The sequence below is a fragment of the Nycticebus coucang genome, chromosome 21 (assembly GCF_027406575.1).
Source record: "Nycticebus coucang isolate mNycCou1 chromosome 21, mNycCou1.pri, whole genome shotgun sequence".
Classification (NCBI taxonomy): Eukaryota; Metazoa; Chordata; class Mammalia; order Primates; family Lorisidae; genus Nycticebus; species Nycticebus coucang.
Window position 1 is genome coordinate 35695591 of NC_069800.1, and position 19998 is coordinate 35715588.

The 19998-nt window shown below is 37.8% G+C and overlaps 1 protein-coding gene and 1 pseudogene across 7 annotated transcripts in view; both read right to left on the minus strand.

Annotated features, from left to right (window-relative positions):
* The window catches only part of PTPRA (protein tyrosine phosphatase receptor type A), a 203475-nt gene that overhangs the window by 137526 nt on the left and 45951 nt on the right, over nucleotides 1-19998 (minus strand). The window contains exon 1 of one of the 7 annotated variants that reach the window (XM_053574767.1): nucleotides 8179-8196. The exons of 5 other annotated variants lie outside the window; for them this stretch is intronic. The gene's annotated coding sequence lies outside the window, so the exon portion shown is untranslated. Of the gene's footprint in view, nucleotides 1-8136; nucleotides 8154-8178; nucleotides 8197-19998 lie in introns of those variants that run through there. One more of the 7 variants, XM_053574766.1, reaches the window with a different exon arrangement.
* On the minus strand, nucleotides 10071-11115 carry LOC128574111 (NEDD8-activating enzyme E1 regulatory subunit-like; annotated as a pseudogene).

A 19998-nucleotide genomic window follows, 5' to 3' on the forward strand; every position in this document is an offset into this window, starting at 1 on the left:
ATCAACACCCGTAAATCTGTAGCCTTTATATATACCAACAATAACCAAGCCGAACAAACAGTCAAGGACTCTATTCCTTTCACAGTAGTGTCAAAGAAGATGAAATATTTGGGAGTATACCTAACAAAGGACACGAAACATCTCTACAAAGAGAACTATGAAACTCTAAGAAAAGAAATAGCCGAACATGTTAACAGATGGAAAAACATACCATGCTCATGGCTGGGAAGAATCAACATTGTTAAAATGTCCATTATGCCCAAAGCAATACATAATTTTAATGCAATTCCTATTAAAGCTCCATTGTCATATTTTAAAGATCTTGAAAAAATAATACTTCGGTTTATATGGAATCAGAAAAAACCTCGAATAGCCAAAACATTACTGAGCAATAAAAACAAAGCAGGAGGAATCACGCTACCAGACCTGAGACTGTACTATAAATCCATAGTGATCAAAACAGCATGGTACTGGCACAAAAGCAGAGAAGTAGATGTCTGGAACAGAATAGAGAACCAAGAGATGGATCCAGCTACTTACCATTATTTGATCTTTGACAAGCAAATTAAAAACATTCAGTGGGGAAAAGATTCCCTACTTAACAAATGGTGCTCGTTAAACTGGCTGGCAACCTATAGAAGATTGAAACTGGACCCACACCTTTCACCATTAACTAAGATAGACTCTCACTGGATAAAAGATTTAAACTTAAGACATGAAATTATAAAAATACTTGAAGAAAGTGCAGGGAAAACTCTTGAAGGAATCGGCCGGGGTGAATATTTTATGAGGAGGACTCCCCAGGCAATTGAAGCAGTATCAAAAGTACACTACTGGTACCTGATCAAACTAAAAAGCTTCTGCACAGCCAAGAACATAGTGAGTAAAGCAAGCAGGCAGCCCTCAGAATGGGAGAAAATATCTGCAGGTTATACCTCCGATAAAGGTCTAATAACCAGAATTCACAGAGAACTCAAACGTATTAACAAGAAAAGAACATGTGACCCCATCTCAGGGTGGGCAAGGGACTTGAAGAGAAACTTCTCTAAAGAAGACCGACGCAAGAGAGCCACCATCCTGGGCGCAGTTAGCTGTAGGGCTCCGGGGGCACCTGGCGTCCGGGCTCGAAGCGTTGTTCCTAGGACAGTGACACGCTCCCCTGAGGATTGGTCCACAGGCACAACAACTTAAAGGGCAAGTGGAAGTGAAAGGAAAATTAGGGCAAGGAAACAGATAAAAGAAACCACTCATGAGGAAGAATCAGCAGAAAAACTCCAGGCAACATGAAGAACCAGTCCAGAACAACCCCTCCAAGGGACCATGAGGTAGCTACTGCAGAGGATTCCACCTATGAAGAAATGTTAGGAATGACAGAAAGGGAATTTAGAATACACATGTTCAAAACAATGAAAGAAATGATGGAAACAATGAAGGAAACTGCTAATAAAGTGGAAAATAACCAAAAGGAAATCCAAAAACAGAATCAAATAAGAGATGAACGATATGAAGAATATAAAAAGGATATAGCAGAGCTGAAGGAACTGAAACAGTCAATTAGGGAACTTAAAGATGTAATGGAAAGTATCAGCAACAGGTTAGACCATGCAGAAGAAAGAATTTCAGAGGTAGAAGACAAAGTTCTTGAGATAACTCAGATAGTAAAAGAGGCAGAAGAGAGAGAAAGCAGAACGTTCACTATCAGAATTATGGGACTTTATGAAGCATTCCAACATACGAGTTATAGGAATTCCAGAAGGGGAAGAAGAATGCCCCAGAGGAATGGAAGCCATACTAGAAAATATTATAAAAGAAAATTTCCCAAATATCACCAAAGATTCTGACACACTGCTTTCAGAGGGATATCGGACCCCAGGTCGCCTCAATTCTAACCGAGCTTCTCCAAGACACATTGGGATGAACCTGTCCAAAGTCAAGACAAAAGAAAAGATTCTGCAAGCTGCCAGGAGTAAGCGCCAGTTGACCTACAGGGACAAATCCATCAGAGTGACCGCAGACTTCTCTAATGAAACTTTCCAAGCAAGAAGACAATGGTCATCTACCTTTAATCTACTTAAACAGAACAATTTCCAACCCAGAATTCTATACCCTGCTAAGCTAAGCTTCAAAATTGACGGAGAAATCAAATCATTCACGGATACACAAACATTGAGGAAATTCGCCATAACAAGACCAGCTCTACAGGAAATACTTCAACCTGTTCTGCACACTGACCACCACCATGGATCAGCAGCAAAGTAAGAACTCAGAACTTAAAGGACAGAACCTAACCTCCACACTGATGGAAAAGATAAAACTAAGCAATGGACTCTCACAAAATAAGACGAATAGAATACTACCACACTTATCAATTATCTCAATAAATGTTAATGGCTTGAATTCCCCACTGAAGAGACATAGATTGGTTGACTGGATTAAAAAACACAAGCCATCCATTTGCTGTCTGCAAGAAACTCCCCTGGCTTCAAAAGACAAATTAAAGCTCCGAGTCAAGGGTTGGAAGACAATTTTTCAGGCAAATGGAATTCAGAAGAAAAGAGGAGTTGCAATCTTATTTTCAGATACATGTGGATTTAAAGCAACTAAAGTCAAAAAAGACAAAGATGGTCACTTTATATTGGTCAAGGGAAAAATACAACAAGAAGACATTTCAATTCTAAATATCTAGGCACCCAATTTAAATGCTCCCGGATTCTTGAAACAGACCTTACTCAGTCTGAGCAATATGATATCTAATAATACCATCATAACAGGGGACTTTAACACTCCTCTTACAGAGCTGGACAGATCCTCTAAACAGAAATTAAACAAAGATATAAGAGATTTAAATGAGACCCTAGAACGACTGTGCTTTACAGACGCACATAGAACACTCCACCCCAAAGATAAAGAATATACATTCTTTTCATCACCCCATGGAACATTCTCCAAAATTGATCATATCCTGGGACACAAAACAAATATCAACAGAATCAAAAGAACTGAAATTTTACCTTGTAACTTCTCAGACCATAAGGCACTAAAGGTGGAACTCAACTCTAACAAAAATGCTCGACCCCACCCAAAGACATGGAAATTAAACAATCTTCTGTTGAATAACAGATGGGTGCAGGAAGAAATAACACAGGAAATCATTAACTTCCTGTGCATAACAACAATGAAGACACAAGCTACCAAAACCTGTGGGATACTGCAAAAGCAGTTTTGAGAGGAAAATTCATCGCTTTAGATGCCCACATTCGAAAAACAGAAAGAGAGCACATCAACAATCTCACAAGAGATCTCATGGAATTGGAAAAAGAAGAACAATCTAAACCTAAACTCAGTAGAAGAAAAGAAATATCCAAAATCAAATCAGAGATCAATGAAATTGAAAACAAAAGAATCATTCAGAAAATTAATGAAACAAGGAGTTTTTTGAAAAAATTAATAAAATAGATAAACCATTGGCCAGACTAACGAGGAATAGAAAAGTAAAATCTCTAGTAACCTCAATCGGAAATTACAAAGGGAAAATAACAACTGATCCCACAGAGATACAAGAGATCATCTCTGACTACTACCAGAAACTCTATGCCCAGAAATTTGACAATGTGAAGGAAATGGATAAATATTTCGAATCACACCCTCTCCCTAGACTTAGCCAGGAAGAAATAGAGCTCCTGAACAGACCAATTTCAAGCACCAAGATCAAAGAAACAATAAAAAATCTTCCAACCAAAAAATGCCCTGGTCCAGATGGCTTCATACCAGAATTCTATCAAACCTTCAAGGAAGAGCTTATTCCTGTACTGCAGAAATTATTCCAAAACATTGAGGAAGAAGGAATCTTCCCCAACACATTCTATGAAGCAAACATCACCCTGATACCAAAACCAGGAAAAGACCCAACCAAAAAGGAGAATTTCAGACCAATCTCACTCATGAATATAGATGCAAAAATCCTCAACAAAATCGTGGCCAATAGATTACAGCTTATCATCAAAAAAGTCATTCATCATGATCAAGTAGGCTTCATCCCAGGGATGCAAGGCTGGTTTAACATATGCAAGTCCATAAATGTTATCCACCATATTAACAGAGGCAAAAATAAAGATCACATGATCCTCTCAATAGATGCAGAAAAAGCATTTGATAAAATCCAGCATCCTTTTCTAATTAGAACACTGAAGAGTACAGGCATAGGTGGCACATTTCTAAAACTGATTGAAGCTATCTATGACAAACCCACAGCCAATATTTTACTGAATGGAGTAAAACTGAAAGCTTTTCGTCTTAGAACTGGAACCAGACAAGGTTGTCCTCTGTCAACTTTACTATTCAACGTAGTGCTGGAAGTTCTAGCCAATACAATTAGGCAAGACAAGGAAATAAAGGGAATCCAAATGGGAGCAGAGGAGGTCAAACTCTCCCTCTTTGCTGACGACATGATCTTATACTTAGAGAACCCCAAAGACTCAACCACAAGACTCCTAGAAGTCATCAAAAAATACAGTAATGTTTCAGGATATAAAATCAATGTCCACAAGTCAGTAGCCTTTGTATACACCAATAACAGTCAAGATAAGAAGCTAATTAAGGACACAACTCCCTTCACCATAGTTTCAAAGAAAATGAAATACCTAGGAATATACCTAACGAAGGAGGTGAAGGACCTCTATAAAGAAAACTATGAAATCCTCAGAAAGGAAATAGCAGAGGATATTAACAAATGAAGAACATACTATGCTCATGGACTGGAAGAATCAACATTGTTAAAATGTCTATACTTCCCAAAGCAATCTACCTTTTCAATGCCATTCCTATCAAAATACCAACATCGTACTTTCAAGATTTGGAAAAAATGATTCTGCGTTTTGTATGGAACCAGAAAAATCCCCGTATAGCTAAGGCAGTTCTTAGTAACAAAAATAAAGCTGGGGGCATCAGCATACCAGATTTTAGTCTGTAGTACAAAACCACAGTGCTCAAGACAGCATGGTACTGGCACAAAAACAGAGACATAGACACTTGGAATTGAATTGAAAACCAAGAAATGAAACTAACATCTTACAACCACCTAATCTTCGATAAACCAAACTAGAACATACCTTGGGGGAAAGACTCCCTATTCAATAAATGGTGTTGGGAGAACAGGATGTCTACATGTAAAAGACTGAAACTGGACCCACACCTTTCCCCACTCACAAAAATTGATTCAAGATGGATGAAGGACTTAAATTTAAGGCATGAAACAATAAAAATCCTCAAAGAAAGCATAGGAAAAACACTGGAAGATATTGGCCTGGGGAAAGACTTCATGAAGAAGACTGCCATGGCAATTGCAACAACAACAAAAATAAACAAATGGGACTTCATTAAACTGAAAAGCTTCTGTACAGCTAAGGAGACAATAACCAAAGCAAAGAGACAACCTACACAATGGGAAAGGATATTTGCATATTTTCAATCAGACAAAAGCTTGATAACTAGGATCTATAGAGAACTCAAATTAATCCATATGAAAAAAGGCAACAATCCCATATATCAATGGGCAAGAGACATGAATAGAACTTTCTCTAAAGATGACAGACGAATGGCTAACAAACACATGAAAAAATGTTCATCATCTCTATATATTAGAGAAATGCAAATCAAAACAACCCTGAGATATCATCTAACCCCAGTGAGAATGGCCCACATCTCAAAATCTCAAAACCGCAGATGCTGGCATGGATGTGGAGAGAAGGGAACACTTTTACACTGCTGGTGGGACTGCAAACTACTACAACCTTTTTGGAAGGAAGTATGGAGAAACCTCAAAGCACTCAAGCTAGACCTCCCATTTGATCCTGCAATCCCATTACTGGGCATCTACCCAGAAGGAAAAAAATCCTTTTATCATAAGGACACTTGTAGTAGACTGTTTATTGCAGCTCAATTTACAATCGCCAAAATGTGGAAACAGCCTAAATGCCTACCAACCCAGGAATGGATTAACAAGCTGTGGTATATGTATACCATGGAATACTATTCAGCCATTAAAAAAAATGGAGACTTTACATCCTTCGTATTAACTTGGATGGAAGTGGAAGACATTATTCTTAGTAAAGCATCACATGAATGGAGAAGCATGAATCCTATGTACTCAATTTTGATATGAGGAGAATTAATAACAATTAAGGTTATGGGGGGGGAAGCAGAAAGAGGGATGGAGGGAGGGGGGTGGGGCCTTGGTGTGTGTCACACTTTATGGGGGCAAGACATGATTGCAAGAGGGACTTTACCTAACAATTGCAATCAGTGTAACCTGGCTTATTGTACCCTCAATGAATCCCCAACAATAAAAAAAAAAAGAAGAAGACTGACGAAATCTACAAACACATGAAAAAAAGCTCATCATCCCCTTAGTCATCAGAGAAATGCAAATGAAAACTACTCTGAGATATCACCTAACCCCAGTAAGAGTAGCCCACACAACAAAATCCCAAAACCAGAAATGTTGGCGTGGATGTGGAGGAAAGGGCACACTTCTACACGCTGGAGGGAATGCCCACTACTACATTCCTTCTGGAAGGATGTTTGGAGAACACTTAGAGACCTAAAAATAGACCTGCCATTCGATGCTATATCCTTTACTAGGTTTATACCCAGAAGACCAAAAGTCACAATATAACAAAGACATCTGTACCAGAATGTTTATTGCAGCCCAATTCTAATTGCTAAGTCATGGAAGAAGCCCAAGTGCCCATCGACCCACAAATGGACTAGCAAATTGTAGTACATGTATACCATGGAATACTATGCAGCCTTAAAGAAAGATGGAGACTTTACCTCTTTCATGTTTACATGGATGGAGCTGGAACATATTCTTCTTAGCAAAGTATCTCAGGAATGGAAGAAAAAGTATCCAATGTACTCAGCCCTACTATGAAGCTAAATTATAGCTTTCACATGAAGCCTATAACCCAACTATAGCACAAGACTATGGGGAAAGGGCCAAAGAAGGGGAAGGGAGGGTAACGGTGGGGCCACATCTATGGTGCATCTTAAAATGGGTACAGGCGATTGCACTAATGTACACAGCTATGATTTAACAATAAAAAAAAATAGAAATTACAAAAAAAAAAAAAAAACGTAGGGAACTGACTCAGGACCGGTAGCTCAGTGGTTAAGGTGCCGGTCACATACATGGAGGCTGGAGGGTTCAAACATGGCCTGAGCCTGCTAAACAATAATGACAATTACAACAACAACAGCAGCAAAACAGCCAGGCATTGTGGCGGGCGCCTGCAGTCCCCGCTACTTGGGAGGCTGAGGCAAGAGAACTGCTTAAGCCCAAGAGTTTGAGGTTGCTGTGAGATGTGACTGACATCATGGCACTCTACTGAGGGTGACATAGTGAGACTGTGTCTCAAAAAAAAAAAAAAAAAAAAAAAACAACGGAAAGAAAGAAAGTAGGGAACTAGCTTGGCCAACAGTAGTGAAACCCTGTGAAAGAGGCGGGAAGAGGAGGGGGGCAAGGGGAGAGAAGAGGAGGGAGGGGAGGGGAGATAGGAGAGGCCAATGAGAACATAAACATCATTAGCCATTAGGAAAACACAAAAAATGAAAACCACAATGAGACACCACCATAAACCCTTTATGATGGCTAAAAAGCAATAGGCTGGCAAAACCAAGTACTATGTGGAAAAAGTGGAACACTTGCACACTGCTGATGAGAATACAGAATATAAAACTCTGGAAGAGTTTGGCAGGTTCTTATAAAGGTAGACATAAACTTACCATAAAACCCAACAATGCCACTCCTAGAATTTACTTAAAATAAATAAAAGTATATGCATACAAAGACAGACTGTACACATATGTTCATAGCAGCTTTACTCATAAGGGAACCAAACTACAAAAATTACCAAAATTTTACAAAGAGGTGCCCAACATGTAGAGAATATTTTGTAAAATTTTGTAATGAATATTCATGGATGACTATTAAAAATATTATGGTAGGAGGCAGCGCCTGTGGCTCAGTGGGTAGTGCACCAGCCCTACATACTGAGGGTGGCGCGTTCAAACCCAGCCCCAGTCAAACTACAACAACAACAACAACAACAAAAAATAGTCAGGCATTGGGGCTTGCACCTGTAGTCCCAGTTACTCAGGAGGCTGAGGCAAGAGAATCACCTAGGTCCAGGAGTTGGAGGTTGCTATGAGCGATATAGTGAGACTCTGTCTCTGAAAAAAAAAAAAAAAACAAACACAAAATTATGGTAGAAGAGTCCAGACAAGAGCATGTACTATATGATTTTGGTCATATACCACCGTAGAAAAGATAAATCTAATCTATGTGACTGGATGCAGATAAATAGTTGGTGGGGCGCAGGAAGGGGGTAAAAGAGAATGACTGGGAAAGATATAGGGAACTTTTGGGGGTTAAGAAAATATTATATATATCTTGATTGTGGTGATGGAAATATTATATATCTTGACTGTGGTGATGGTTACTCAGGTACATAAATTTGACAAAACTTATCCAATTGTATGTGGAAAATGGACACATTTTATTGTAAGAAGATTATGTCTCAATAAAGCTCATTTTTAAAAAGATAAGCTCATTTTGTTTTGATAACCTAGGTAACACAGGTACAATTTTTTTTGGTACAATTATACTGTGAACACAATCATTTATAATAATAAACCCTATATACCAAAGATGGAATAACGCAGAAGCTCACAGATAATTAACTGCTGTTAAAAAGCCCATGTATAAATGTAATGTACCACATTAATAGAATAAAGAGGAAAAAACACATCAACATCTCAATTAATGCAAAAAAGGCATCTGACAAAATCAAACACCCTTTCTCGATAAAAACACTCAACAAACTAGGAATATAAGAGAACATCCCCAACATGATGAAGGACATTATGCAAAACTCACAGCTAGATTCAATAGAGAAAGACTCCTCCCACCACTCCAAGATCAGGTTGCCTGATTTTGTCACTTGTATTGGCAGTTCTAGCCAGAGCAACTAGGCAAGAAAATAACAGGCATCCAAAGTGGAAAGAAAGAAAATTATTTCTATTCACAGATAACATGATCTTATACATACATAGACAATACTAAAGAATCCAAGAAAAATACTATTAGAGCTAATAAACAAATTCAGCAAAATTGCAAGATAAAAGATCAATACACAAAAATACGCTGTTTCTATATACTAGTATTTAACAACTTCAAAAATGAAGTTAAGAAAACAATTTTGCTTGAAAGAGCATCACAGAATAAAATACTAAGGAGTAAATTTAGCCAAAGAAGTATTAAGACCTATATACTGAAAATCAGGAAACACTGCTGAAAAAAATTAAGGACCTAAATAAGTGGAAAAATATCCTACGTTCATGGACTGAAAGACCTAATATTGTTAAAATGGCAGTACTCTCCAAAGTCAGCTACAGATTCAATGTCATGCCTATCAGCCTTTTTTTTCTTTTTGCAGTTTTTGGCTGGGGCTGGGTTTGAACCCACCACGTCCAGCATATGGGGCCAGTGCCCTACTCCTTTGAGCCACAGGCACCGCCCCTATCAGCCTTTTTTTTTTTCCCTATCAGCCTTTTTTATTAACGAAGAAATAAAAAAGCTGGTCCTGAATTTTAACATGGAATTGCAAGGGACCCTAAATAGCCAAAACAATCTTGAAAAAGAGAAATAAAGTTGGAGAAAATCATGTTTCCTAATTTCAAAACTTACTACAGTGTAACAGTAATCATAAGGAGAGATATATAGATCAATGGAATAGGAGTGGGAGTACAGAAATAAACTCATACATCTATGGTTAACTAATTTTTGAGAAGAGTGCTCAGACCATCCAATGGGTAAAAAATAGGCTCTTCAACAAATGGCACTTGGACAATTGGATATCCACAAGCTAAAGAATAAGTCCTTGCCTCATAATATACATAAAAATTAACTCAAAGTGGCTTAAAAACTTTATTTATTTATTTATTTATTTACAAATGAGAAAAATGTTTATTCAGGAAACAATTTAGCAGCTCTCCTTTAGCAGAATTTTTACACACTAAGACAAGAAGTACATTTTCAATCAATAAGCTACATAGGGTGCTTACTCTACAACTGGAAAGTTGCAGAAGTTTGTGACATGCCACTATAAACGTTAAGTATTATTAAAAATTACAAATTGTTTGGTGATTATTTTGATAACCTCTTGAGCAGCAGCTCCTCCCAAGAATGCAGCAATGGTATGTGGCTCAGCAGCTCCATATCGGCAAAATTCATGAACATAATCATCTTTCACCATTACAGATAAACCATATTCTTGAAGGAAGCCAGTGAGACAAGACTTTAATTTTCCTATATCTTCTTCAACTTGATAGTTAGAAATCCCTGGATATCTACTACGTTGTTTATGAAATCTATCAACAGCCTGTAACATTAAGTACAACACTATTTCATTATCTGGATTGTCCATGCTGGGAATAATTTCATCCTTGTTAACTGTGTCCAAACCATATTCTTCAGCTAAGGATCGACAGCTTACCACTCGAAGAAATGCAGAATTGCTGCAGAGTAATTTTAATTCTTTCTCTGAAATGGACTCTGGTGCCCTTGCCAATGGACTGCAGCAATTTGGCTACGTGATTACCCATAGCAGCAGCATCTTTCTTTGCTTTTTCATGGTAAACATTTTGAAGTTTTATATATTTGCTTGAATCTGCAATATCAAGAATTATGCCCCGAACAGGTAAATTTCCTTGACCTTCTTTGGCGACAAATTCCTTTAAGGCACGAGCTAAAATCCAAAATGATGGAGTCTGTTTGGTGATATTTATGCATTGATCATCGTTAAATATATCTTCAATACTGCTTGGGACCTGAGTTGTATTTAGTTCTGTATTCACATTTTTAATAGCTTCTTCAAAATTTTCTTCATCTTCTGGAGCCCCATTTTCATTCTTTAGAATTCGCCATAGAAGAATTCCAAATGGCTGCACTCCTAAAAACTTTAATATAAAAGCTAAAACCAAAGCTAAGTCTTTGTGACACTGAATTGGAAATGGATTCTTAGATATGACACTAAAAAGCATAAACAACAAAAGAAAAACTAAATAAATTGGACTTCATCAAAATTAAAAAAAAATTTACATCAAAGGATACTATCAAAAAAATAAAAAGCCAACTTATGGAATATAGTACTCAGAATATAAAATTAACTCTTACAACCCACCAACAAAGAGACAATCCCCCCGTTAAAAAAAATATTTTGGTCAAAGGACTTTTCTCCAAAAAACATACACGAACAGGAAAATAACAAAATGGGGAAAAAAAGCACATGAAAAGATGTTCAGGCTCGGTGCCTGTAGCACAGTGGTTACAGCACCAGCCACATACACCAAAGGTGGCGGGTTCGAACCTGCCCCCGGCCAGCTAAACAACTGCAACAACAACAAAAAAAGCCAGTGCAATTTTACTTGATCTCAGCTAGGAATATGCATGACCAGCTTGGCGCCTGTGGCTTAAGCAGCTAAGGCGCCAGCCACATACACCTTAGCTGGCGGGTTCGAATCCAGCCGGGCCTGCCAAACAACAATGAAGGCTGCAACCAGAAAGTAGCCGGGCGTTGTGGCAGGCGCCTGTAGTCCCAGCTACTTGGGAGGCGGAGGTAGGAAAATCGCTTGAGCCCAGGAGTTGGAGGTTGCTGTGAGCTATAAAGCCACAGCACTCTGCCCAGGGCGACAGCTTAAGGCTGTCTCAAAAAAAAAAAAAAAAAGGGAATATGCATGACCATGAAAGTGCTATTATTAATTTTGGACTTACAAATTTATTTTGTTAATTTGAAAATACGAAGTCTGTGAATGACGAATAATGAGGATCAACTGTACTTCTTTCCTCCCTGAATAATTCAATCTAAAAACCATTAAGGCTGTGCAAGGTTGGCATCCATGTAGCTTGGTAAGGAAAAAAAGGTTGAGTATAATCAAGAGAACTGAGCAATTAAGTGAATACACTGAGAATAATGGACGTCAGTTTTTCTGTTAGAGAAGGGAGTTACAAATAGGAAAAGGGAGAAAAATAACATGAATTGAGGAGTTGAGGTATTAATTACTGTTACAGCATTACACACACACAGATACACACAAAGAAATAAAGATATAGGTGCATGTTTAAGTGTGTATATCTGCTTATACATGTATATAATTTTCTAGCTCTGTCCACTGAGGGCACCAAAGAACACAGTAGAAAACTTCTAGTGTCCAAACACGGTTTCTAAATACATCCTCCAAAGAAAGAAATCAGGTATAATGACTGATTCCAGAGCTGGGGCAGGAAAGGTTTAAAAGAGCTTGGATCATCTTCTGCTCCAGAAAAGTACAAGAAAGTGAACAAAGGACAGGACATGTCAAAGAGAACACAGAAGCCAGCTTGAATACATTTCCATTGACCAAATATGGGAAAAATCCAGCACCTAAGTAACAAAGCATATTAAAACATAATAACTTACTGAATAAAATAGAAATTCACAAATCCATATTGATATGTTAAATAAACAGGGAGAAAAAGTTTTTCCTTACAGATGAATGTCAGTGAATGAATGTGGGAGGGATGATGAAATTAGAAAAATCATCATTTGGCAACCAGCATAGTAATAATACAGCAAAGAATTATCAATGGGTGCTAAAACCCAACAGGTGAAAGTTTGATAAGGAATTTACATGATCTCAAAGTACCTCTTCCTCACAAAATACTTACTGATTACAAAGAGAAAAAATAAATATTTATGGTAGAAAAATAACTGGCAGGTACAACCTTATTCAAGTTATCAAGGTTAATATCACAAGAGATGGAACACATGGATATTATATAGCAGCTCATGTCCGAATAAGAATACAGCATCATTTATATAATTATATAATATTCCTGACAAATGCATAATCTGAATCTAAAAATGAGGAAACACCAGGCCCACAACATTCCTCAAAACAATTAGCCTAAAATCTTCAAAAGTGTCAAGGTCATCAAGTCAAAGACAACTAAATGCAATGTACGATTCTCAACTGGATCCTTCTGCCATAGATTCATCCAGGACATTTGGGGGCAACTTAGTAAAATTTGAAGGTAGCCTGGTACTACTGCACTGGTGTTAAACTCGTTTTTTTTTTTTTTAATTTTTATTATTATTTAATTTAAAGAGGTTTATTCTGAGCCAAATTTGAGGACCACAACCCAGAGCCATACGCAAGATGCCTTGAATAAGTGGACTTGTGGTGCTAAGGTTACAGTTTGGTTTTATACACTTCAAAGAGATATGTGCCTTCATATATCAATAGAAGGTATACATTGCTTTGGCCCAAAAAGGTAGGAAACTTCTCATTTTAATGGTATATTGTGGTTATACAGGCAAACATCCAAACAAGAAATGTATACTAAAGTATTCAGAGCCAAAGGGGCATCAAGTGAGCAACTTACTCTTAAATGGCTCCGAGTATGAAAAGACTCTTTGTACTGTTCTTGCAGTTTTTCTGTAAATTTAAAATTATTTCAAAATAAAGAGAAAAAATAAATATAACATAAAAACATGTAACAATGTCCCAATATTAATTTTAGTAGTTTTTCTTTCTTTCTTCTTTTTTTTTTTTTGTAGAGACGGAGTCTTACTTTATCGCCCTCGGTAGAGTGCCATGGCGTCACACAGCTCACAGCAACCTTCAACTCCTGAGCTTAGGCAATTCTCCTGCCTCAGCCTCCCGAGTAGCTGGGACTACAGGCGCCTGCCACAATGCCTGGCTATTTTTTTCTTGCACACCCATGTTTTCTCTACTTTTTGAAACATGCTTTCTTAAAATCTGGGAGACTGGTACATATCTAGCCAATATTGCCACCCTTGCTCTTACAAAGTTAGATCTCACGTTACTTTCTCCCATACTTCTTACAATTCACAATGTACTTTTACTCCCTCTCATATTCATCTTCCCTCAGTCAGAGCTGCTACAGCCTATATAAATGGGTGCTACAAGATTATTTCTGGCCATGTTCAGCATAATCCTCCTAATCATATCAGCTTATTTCAGGGCAAATATATTATTCCTTTTCCACATGAAAAGGAATCTCAATATTTCATCTGAATATCTAAAGCCAGGAAATAAAAGTGAAAGGCTAGTTTAACAACTTCATCTATACATATAGACTATAGGCAAAAAATAGCATATTTCATGAATATCATTAGAACAGGCACTTCAAATTCTACAACTTCTGGTTTGAATGGCAAAGAAGAATTCTCATCCTTTCTGATTCACCTTGGTAATGTGCCTTGAGAGGATGCATAGTTCTGGTTCTGTATTGTTCATTCAGAACCAGAAACAAAAACAAAAACAAAACTGGTGTGTATGCAAAAGGCCCATGAAGTTAATACCTATGCCAAACATTTTTGGAAACACTTAAGAAAGCTAGGAAAATCTGGAGTCCTATCAAAAGTAGAACAATTTTTTTGACAGAGAGATAGGCATCACAGGCGCCACCCAAAAGTAGAACAATTTTAAGGAAGAGTTTTATTTAGACAATTTCTCTACTCCTTGCTTCTGTTAATAAATACTTAAAACAACAAAATGAAATTAAAAAGCAACTCAAAATTCCTAACATCGAAATTACTTGTAAGATGCTTAATGAAACCAACAAAGTTCCACCTTCATTTGAAAAATCAAGCTCTAGATTTCAAAGTCAACATGGCACCAATAAGAGTAGTAGCCACTAAGAAAAAAAAAAAAAGAGTAGTAGCAACTAAGTTATTCCACTAAATATCCAACAATACACAAAAGCTGGCTGAGTGTGGTGGCACATGCCTGTGCCCCCAGCACTTTGGGATGCCAAACAAGAAAATCACTTGAGGCCAGGAGTTTGAGACTCGTTTGGACAATAGAGCAAGGCCCCATCACTAAACAAAAAATAAGAAAAATCAGCCTGGTACAGTGGTATATGCCTGTAGTCCCAGCTCCTGGGGAGTTTGAGGAAAGTAGATTGCTTATGCCCAGGAGTTTGAGGTTGCAGCAAGCTATGGTTGCATCCCTATAGTCCAGCCTGGGCAACAGAGTGAGTCAGTCTCTACATGAATGAATAAATGAATAAATAAATAAATTTAATTAATTTAATTTAATTAAAAAGAATACACAAAAGCCAGGACTGGGGGGATCTGATGGGGTTATACAATCCTAAATTTTATGTGTTTTGTCTACTAAAAAAGAACGTGTATATATACCAGTGGCAGGAAATGGGACATGATTTATACCTACCTTCTCTCTCCTATTCAGTGATACAGAAAAATCAGGAACCAGAAAACCAAGCCCCAATTTGAAAATTCAAGAAAACGTATTTTTCATTAAAAAAATTAATAAACATAATTCCTAGTTTTAGTAAAAATCCCCAATAAAACTAAGGTGTATAAAGCAAAAGTTTCCCAGGTTTTCATTTGCCTTTCCTGTTTTAGTATCAGATCAGTAGTTTATAGTTAATAACATTTGTATTTATTCAGTGAGTTGTCTTTTTCTGTCCCTTGTCCATTTACCTAATAGGGTATTAGCCTGCTTCTTCTTGTCTATAAGCAAAAGAATCCTTACTTTATTCTAAGATGATAGTAACCTTTTTTTGATAACTGGTTACAAATACTTTTTCTCCAATATGTAGTTCATTTTTTTGGTTTGCTTATAGTATCTAAAAAATATATGCTATCAAAATTTTAAGTAACATTTTCCTTCTTGGTTTCAGGCCTTAGTGTAATGCAGGGGTGTTCAGAGCTTGTAGGATGCATGTGGTATATGCCTGTAGTCCCAGTTGATGGCTATGATTATGTCCAAACACAAAATTGTAAACTTCTTTAAAACATTATGAGATTTTATTTTTTTTGTAGAGACAAAGTTTCACTTTATTCCCTAGGTGGAGTGCCGTGGCGTCACACAGCTCACAGTAACCTCCAACTCCTGGGCTTAGACGATTCTCCTGCCTCAGCCTCCTGAGTAGCTGGGACTACAGGCGCCCGCCACAACGCCCGGCTATTGAGATTTTTTTTGGTGGAAATCAACTGCATGGTTCTTGAGAAGAACTTTGTAGACAGCATCGTGTTGCAATGTCACATAAACATATGTATGTTCTCACTATGTGTGTGCATGAAGTGGAATTGAAACCATCAGACGTTACATGTATTCAGGGTGTTTGGCAAGGCAGTTATCATCAATAACATTTCAACCTAACATTGTAACATTAAGTATTTAATGTTATTTAGAAGTTAGGTAAGCATTCTTATTTGATTATGAGGGAGTATCTTCACACCTCTGTAGTGCCTCACACATTGACCATCACACTTCACAATTGGCCTTCCACCTTGCTTCCTATTTTCCTGTCAATTAATTTTCATAACAAAAAAAATAGTCCCTTATATATTATTTTTTTAATCTCAACATGGCTTCTACAACATCTCAAAAGAAAAGAGAACCTGCCAAAAAGAAAAATTACATATAAAGAAGTTTGGTCAATGAAAAGTAGACAGATAACTACTTTAGCATCAAGGCAAATAGTAACGCACTATGCTTAATTTGTAGGGAATTTGGGTAAGTTTTCAAAGACTATGATTTGAAAAGGAATTTTACACAAAAAATATACCGCCCAATTTGATGCGTATGGATTATATCATAAGGACAAAAATAGCAGAACTGAAAAATAACTGTCCTCTCAACAAAAATTCCTTTTTTTTTTTTTTTTTTAGAGACAGAGTCTCATCTTGTTACCCTCAGTAGAATGCCCATGGCATCACAGCTCACAGCAACCTCCAGCTCTTGGGCTTAGGCGATTCTCTTGCCTCAGCCTCCCATGTAGCTGGGACTACAGGCGCCCGCCACAATGCCTGTCTATTTTTTTGTTGCGGTTTGGCTGGGGCCGAGTTTGAACCCGCCACCCTCGGCATATGGGGCCAGAGCCCTACTCACTGAGCAACAGGTGTTGCCCGACAAAAATTCTTTTAAAAAGTTACGACTCAGATTCTTTTGTAAAATCTAGTTATGTGGTAGCATATTTAATAGCAAAAATATCAAAACTATTAATGGTTTATGAAGCAAATATGTATGGAAAGTATGGCAAATACAATTTGCCCTAAATTTTGCTTTAGCAATGGATGCTCAAATTGCCATTTTTATTAGAGGTACTGATGATGAATATAATGTCACTAAAGAAATGGTTTCTTTAATGCCATTAAAAGACACAACTAAATCAAGACATTTATATGAAGCAGTGAAAAATATGTTAAAGTGATTTTCTTTATCCATTGTCAACATACGTGCATATCTGGTATAGTTACTGATGGTAGCCTGGTGATAGTAGGCAAAAGAGAAAGACTTGAAAAATTAACAGAAGATGATGAAATTGCTGCCCAAAATTCACATTTGATAAAATAATACTGCATAGTACATCAAGAAAATTTGTGTGCAAAAGCTTTAAAAATGGATAACATCATGCAAATCATCATCAATATTGTGAATTTCATAAGGGGCAAGGGACTGAATCATTGTCAATTCCAGGAATTTCTTAAAAGTACTGATGCTGACTATGGTGACATTGCTGACTGTTCAGAAGTAAGATGACTAAGTCAGGGGGCCAAATGTTGAAAAGATTTGCAAAATGTCATCAAGTCGGGCGGCGCCTGTGGCTCAGTGAGTACGGCGCCGGCCCCATATGCCGAGGGGGGCAGGTTCAAGCCCAGCCCCGGCCAAACTGCAACAAAAAAAAAAAAATAGCCAGGTGTTGTGGCAGGCACCTGTGGTCCCGGCTGCTCGGGAGGCTGAGGCAAGAGAATCGCGTAAGCCCAAGAGTTAGAGGTTGCTGTGAGCTGTGTGACGCCACGGCTCTCTGCTGGAGGGCGGTACAGTGAGACTCTGTCTCAAAAAAAAAAAAAAAACAAAAAATGTCATCAAGTCATTTATGGTATTAAAAACCAAATTTGTGCCAGAACTTGAGAATGAAAACTGAATTTAACTGCTTATTTAAATGAGTTAAAATAAGGCCAGGTGCGCCTGTAATCCTAGCACTCTAGGAGGCTGAGGCTGAGGCAGGTGGATTGCTTGAGCTCATGAGTTCAACATTAGCCTGAGCAAGAGCGAGATCCCTGCCTCTAAAAATAGCCAGGTGTTGTGGCAGGCACCTGTACTCCCAGCTACTTGGGAGGCTGAGGCAAGAGGATCACTGGAGCCCTATAGTTTGAGGTTGCTGTGAGCTGTGACACCACAGCCCCTTACCAAGGGCAACAAAATGAGACTGTCTCAAAAAAAAAAAAAAGAAAAAGAAAATGAGTTAAATATGTGTCTTCAAGGTGAAAACCAACTTATCAATACAAATTTCCAAACCATAACATGATTCTAAATGAAACTGAAATTATGGCAAGCTCAAAACAAGGGAAACAATTTTATACATTTTGATATGTTGGCTAAACACAGTCTTGTGAACAAAAAGTACGCATCCTTGCTTTTTTATTTGATATAAGAATTTGAAAAACAGATTTGGCGCCTGTAGCACAGTGGTTATGGCGCCAGCCATGCACGGAGGCTGGCAGATTTGAACTCGGCCCACACCAGCTAAAACAACAATGACAACTGCAACAAAAAAATAGCTGGGTGTTGTGGCAGGGGCCCGTAGTTCCAGCTACTTGGGAGGCTGAGGTAAGAGAATCGCTTAAGCCCATGAATTAGAGGTTGCTGTGATCTGTGACACCACGGCACTCTACCAAGGGTGACATAGTGAGACTTTGTCTCAAAAAAAAAAAAAAAAATTTGAAAACAGATTACAAGATTTCCAGAAAAATAATCAGTATTTTGGTACATTTGCAAATCTATTTTCAGTCAACAGAAATGTTATCTGCATTTTTCTTTTCTTTTCTTTTTTTTTTGTAGAGTCTCACTCTATCATCCTTGGTAGAGTGCCATAGAGTCACAGCTCACAGCAACCTCTAACTCCTGGGCTTAGGCATTCTCTTGCCCCAGCCTCCTGAGTAGCTGGGACTACAGGCACCTGCCACAATGCTCAGCTATTTTTTTTTTGTTGTTGTTGCAGTTTGGGCTGGGCCGGCACCCTACCCATTAAGCCACAGGTGCCGCCCATCTGCCAATTTTCTTTTTTCTTTTTTTTTGTGGTCTTTCATTTTTTTTATTAAGTTATATATACATAGATCATGAATACATTTATGCATATGTGGGGTACGATGTGATTTTTTTTTATACAATCTGACGTGGTTACATCAAACCAATCAACATAGCTTTCGCCTCATTTACTTGATTATAGTGTTAAGACATTTATATTCTACACTTGACAGATTTGACTTGTACCCTTGCAATATGCTCCATAGGGGCTGTCCCGCCTTTTACCCCTCCCTTCCCATTCCATTTTTCTCCTTCATCCTGGGCTACAGTTGTGTTCTATCTTTCATAAGAGAGTGTGAGTAAATATAAGTTGGTTTCATAGAAGTACTGAGTACACTGGATACTTTTTCCTCCATTCTTGAGACACTTTACTCAGGAGAATATGTGCCAGGTCCCTCCATGTAAACATAAAAAAGGTAAAGAATCCATCTTTTTTAAGGCTGCATAATATTCCATGGTATACATATACCCCAATTTATTAATCCATTCATGGGTCGATGGGCACTTGGGCTTCTTCCATGACTTGGCAATTATGAATTGTGCTGCAATTTTTGCAAAGTGATTTTTGGTCTTTTGGATACATTCCTACTAGAGAATTTGAAGGATCCAACAGCAGGTCAAGTTTTAGATCCCTGAGTGTTCTTCAAACGTCTTTCCAAAAGGAATGTATTAGTTTGCATTCCCACCAGCAGTGGAGAAGTGTTCCCTTTTCTCCACATCCACGCCAACATCTGTAGTTTTGGGATTTTGTTATGTAGGCTATTCTTACTAGAGTTAGATGGTATCTCAAAGTGGTTTTGATTTGCGTTTCTCTGA